This window comes from Populus alba, chromosome 16 (assembly GCF_005239225.2).
Source record: "Populus alba chromosome 16, ASM523922v2, whole genome shotgun sequence".
Classification (NCBI taxonomy): Eukaryota; Viridiplantae; Streptophyta; class Magnoliopsida; order Malpighiales; family Salicaceae; genus Populus; species Populus alba.
In genome coordinates this window covers 8416171-8421370 of record NC_133299.1, presented here as the reverse complement: position 1 = coordinate 8421370, position 5200 = coordinate 8416171, and the positions used below count along the sequence as shown (strand labels likewise).

General features: G+C 34.7%; 1 pseudogene; it reads left to right on the top strand.

Annotated features, from left to right (window-relative positions):
* The first annotated feature begins 1434 nt into the window (after positions 1 to 1434).
* On the top strand, positions 1435 to 4013 carry LOC118045898 (elongation factor 1-alpha-like; annotated as a pseudogene).
* The last annotated feature ends 1187 nt before the right edge of the window (positions 4014 to 5200 follow it).

The following is a 5200-nucleotide window of genomic DNA, read 5'->3' as shown; positions in this document are numbered from 1 at the left end:
TTATTTGGTTACCTTTAAACACAAGTTAGTGTTTATTTGTGGAACCCATTATTATTTTGCGTTTAAACCATAAAATAACAAAAGCAACTTCAAGTTGCTGCTTGAAAGATGATGGTGAGGAAGGGCATGTTAACCAATGCTGCCTTCCTCTTCTTTTTTTTTTTTTATTTAGTCTTCCATTTTCCTTTTGCTTTCTGGATCTCTCCTCTTCTGCTTCTCTCTCTGGTCTGCGGACAAAGTTAAAGACGATATCCCTAGCTGCTTCCTATTCTTTTGTTTCTTTTATATTTTACTTTCTCTGGTTTCTTGTGTTTTCTTCCCTCTTTGTGTGTTTCCTGTTGTAAACAGAGGCACGGCCTGAAAGAGAGAAGAAAAGCAGAGACAGAGGAAGAATAAAAAGGATCGTCATTCATCGGCCAAGCAGCTCCCTCAATTTACAACCGGTAAGACACCGTTGCCGCACAAGGTAGCCTGCTCTTCCCATTCCCTTTTCTTCTTCTTCCTTCTTTCTTCTTCTTCTTCTTCTTCTACTGCATTTCCCCATCTCCACTATTCATGGCCTAACCGGGTCTGCCCCAACGAAATGCATTGGACCGATTCCGACTCAGTAAAATAAAAAAAATTCCAAAAAAATTTTCTCAATATTGTGTTTGATTTGAAAAACTAGTCTTTAACATTATTCAATGGCACTGCATAATTACATTAAAAAGAGATCGCATGATGACATAACATTTGCAGAATTTGATCGCAATCTCAATCTCAATTTTGTTCTTGATAATATTTTTCCTGATGTTGTTGCATACTTAGGAAGCCATGAAAACTGTAATCATTGTCGGATGAATTTCGTACGTAATGAAATTACAGATAAGTTGAATGGAACAATAAAAAATATTTTATATAAAATATTGTTTATTTCATGATATAATAACAGTAGTTAAATCTATAATATTTTAATTAGAAACCATTAATATTAATATATGTCTTTTTTAGTTATTTTATAACCTCAATTTGAAAAACATTTTAAGCTTAACATATTAAATTATGTTTTGTTCAATTTCAATTTCAACCACAGTTTTAACCAAATATATATTTTACCAAACTAACCTCAACTAAAAGTATTTTTTTATAAAATAATTTTTTTAATCACAACCACAAAAGTTACTGCAATATCAAACTATCTTACTGTGTTTTGCACCGTGGTTGGAAAATGCTTTTGAAAATTTTTAAAAATTATTATTTTTTTTAAATTAATATATTTTTAATATTTTTAAATTATTTTAATGTATTGATAAAAAAATATATTTTTTAAAATAAAAAAAATATATTTTAATATATTTAAAAAATAACTGATACAAACTCTCAAAGCACTAAAGTGTCCTCATATAAAGCAGCGAAAGCCTCAAAACTCCCGCTCTTTCGCTTGCTCTCAACGTTGCTCCCTGTAGCTGCGAGAGAGCTCCTTCGTTTCTCAATTCCCTTTCTTTAAGGTTCGATCCCTTCTCTCTCTTTCTCTACATTTATTATTCTGTTATGCTTACTTGTCTGATATGATTCCTTTTTTGATTGATAGAAACCTTTGATTTCATGTATTATAAGTTTTGGTTCTTATACCTCGCTTCAACTGATGTTTACTTGTGGTTGTGTCACATTTCAGATCTGATGATTCAGTTTTTGTTATTTTTAATTGACGGAAAAACTGTTTGTTTTGATTGAATTCTGACAGTGAATTCGTTTTCTTTTGTTCCTGTGTTATGTTTATATCAGTTAATGTTTTGTTTCATCACCAATCAGTTGTCGTTGCTCTTTTCATTTAAGGATCTTGATTTGATTATTTTTTTTATCATGTAGTTTATGTTTGTATCCTTTTCCATCGGAAACAAGGCATAAACAAACTGAACCTTGATATCATTTGGTTCTTTTTGACCTGATCTAAAGTGCCTGCATCTAATGGGAATGTGGATTTCTTGACTTGTTCAGTGGCTTTACTTTAACGGTAAATTCCATGCTTTTGACCTGGTTATTTTTCAAGGGTTTTCGTTTTTTAGTTATGTTTGTAAGCTGTGATTATTTGTGAATACTTTTTATGCTAGTTTGGTTCTCTTATTGCACCAGTAGTGTTGACTTGTTGTGTTGCCTTATGCAAGGTAATTGTTTGAATGTGGTATTTGTTTTGCTATTGTTGAATTATGATTTGTTGCATTTTAAGAATTAGACTGTTTAAATTACATTATTGGTAATGTTTCTCTTGTATGTTATTGCTTCCATTCAATATGTTTTTATGTATTTAGCAAGCCTTTGTTTTTTTTTTTTTTATCAATTTCTGCTTCTCTCCCAAATTTTATCATGGTTAAGGAGAAGACACACATTAACATTGTGGTCATCGGCCATGTTGACTCTGGCAAGTCAACCACCACTGGTCATTGGACCTTCAAGCTTGGAGGTATTGACAAACGTGTCATTGAGAGGTTTGAGAAGGAAGCTGCTGGGATGAACAAAAGGTCATTTAAGTATGCCTGGGTTTTGGACAAGCTTGAGGCTGAGCGTGAGCGCAGTATCACCATTGATATTGCTCTCTGGAAGTTTGAGACCACCATGTACTACTGCACTGTCAAAGTTTGAGACCACCAAGTACTACTGCACTGTCATTGATGCTCCTGGTCATCGTGACTTTATTAAGAATATGATCACTGGTACCTCACAGGCTGACTGTGCTGTCCTCATTATTGATTCCACCACTGGTGGTTTTGAAGCTGGTATCTCCAAGGATGGCCAGACCCGTGAGCATGCCCTACTTGCTTTTACCCTTGGTGTCAAGCAGATGATTTGCTGTTGCAACAAGGTAAAAAAAATTTCTATTAATTTGTTCAGCTTTTTCTTTGATGCTTCATGTATACTTGAATTTCAGTTGTTTAAAATTTTAGACTCCTGACCGGTGCTTGCGTTGCTTTTGGTGGCTGTTGTTTATAGATGGATGCTACCACCCCCAAGTACTCCAAGGCCCAGGTACGGTGAAATTGTGAAGGAAGTTTCCTCTTACTTGAAGAAGGTTGGTTACAACCCCGAGAAGATCCCCTTTGTCCCTATCTCTGGTTTTGAGGGCGATAACATGATTGAGAGGTCTACCAACCTTGACTGGTACCAGGGCCCTACCCTCCTTGAATCTCTTGACCAGATCAATGAGCCCAGGAGACCGTCAGACAAGCCCCTCCGTCTTCCACTTCAGGATGTCTACAAGATTGGAGGTATTGGAACTGTACCTGTTGGACGAGTTGAGACTGGTATCCTGAAGCCTGGAATGGTTGTGACCTTTGGCCCCTCTGGACTGACCACTGAAGTTAAATATGTTGAGGTGCACCATGAAGCTCTCCAGGAGGCCCTTTCAGGTGACAATGTTGGTTTCAATGTTAAAAATGTTGCTGTCAAGGATCTCAAGCGCGGTTTTGTTGCTTCTAACTATAAGGATGATCCTGCCAAGGAGGCTGCTAACTTCACCTTTCAGGTCATCATCATGAACCACCCAGGTCAGATTGGAAACGGATATGCTCCTGTCCTTGATTGTCACACCTCACACATTGCTGTCAAGTTTTCAGAGATTTTGACCAAGATTGACAGGCGATCGGAAAGAGCTTGAGAAGGAGCCAAAGTTCTTGAAAATGGTGATGCTGGGTTTGTGAAGATGATTCCCACCAAGCCTACGGTTGTTGAGACCTTTTCTGCCTATCCTCCTCTTGGTCGTTTTGCTGCGAGGGACATGCGCCAGACCGTGGCTGTTGGTGTCATCAAGAGTGTTGAGAAGAAAGATGCATCTGGTGCCAAGGTCACAAAGTCTGCAGTAAAGAAAGGTGGAAAATGAAGTGTGTTTTGTTAGGCTAGTCTATGTCTCTGTTTCAGCTGGTTTGATTCTCCAAGTTTTGAGGACGGATTGCCATTTTTCTCTTACGTTTTGTGCTTGCTTTGGATTCTTACAAGCTTATTCGTGGTCCGATTAGTTAATTTAAGCATTTTGGTTTCAAGTTATCTCTACCCAAATGAGCATATAGTTTTTTTTTTTTTTTTTTTTTTTTTAATTTAATTGAATATTTAGAGTCATCTAGGAGTTCTATGGGGGGTAATGGTTTAACTAGGAACTGAACTTGTCTTGAGATAGGTGTGCTCTGTTGTGTCACGTCCGATTGTTTTCTGGCATATTTAATATCAAGATTATCTTGCTGGTCTAACTTAATTAGTTAAGTTTTGAGTTTGCTTTCTTATTTGAAACTATATTAATATATATATAAAAAAGATTCATCTTGCTGATGGAAGAAGGTTGTGATTTAATAGCAAACCTCTCAACTGTTTGTGAAAATAATGTTATTGGTGATTATTGAATGTTTTGTGTGATGAACCAGTGGCTTCGACTTCCATACATTCCCATCTTTCTACGAGATCCGAAGGAATGGCCTTTTTTCGTTCCAGTTGTCTGACGTGAACTATGCTTCAACTACACTCTTAGCTTCGTTTGTTTGGCTTGGAAATCAGAAAATTGTTTTTGTTATCCATTCCCTGGGGATTATTCGTGTGAAGAGTGTTCCTACTTTTTATTTCCCTTCTCATTTATATTAAAATTAAATCTCAATATTTTTATACTTATCTTTCTCAACAAAATTTTTATTTGAGTGTCTAATGATCTCAATCTAAAAATTTAAATTGTTAGATAAGATTACAAGATATAATTTATATTATTCTCTAATACACCTTCATCAAGTGAAAATTTTTAAACTTGAAACATGCAAACTCATATTACCTTATGCTTAATTTTTATGAAATAAATGGGGATGCTGAGATTCAAACTCATAACTGCTTGTCATCAAGGCTCTGATATCATATCAAAAAACCTGTTCAATCCAAAAACTTAAGCTGTTAGGTAAAGTTTCAAAATATGATTTATATTATTTTCTGATATTGAGATCCTACGTAATTTTTCATCATAATCAATTTTTGTTAAGTATATAGATGGGGAAAATAAATTTATATTTTACATTTAACAAAAAAAAAATTTAATTATAGTAAGTTAGAAAAAAACTAAACAAAATTTTCCCAATACATCTAAAAAAAAATTATAAATATAATAAGTTATTCATATATATATAAATTTGGGGACTCTATGTTTAAATAAATCAAATATTTTTATGTCCTTATTTGCAACTTCATGAAGATAAAA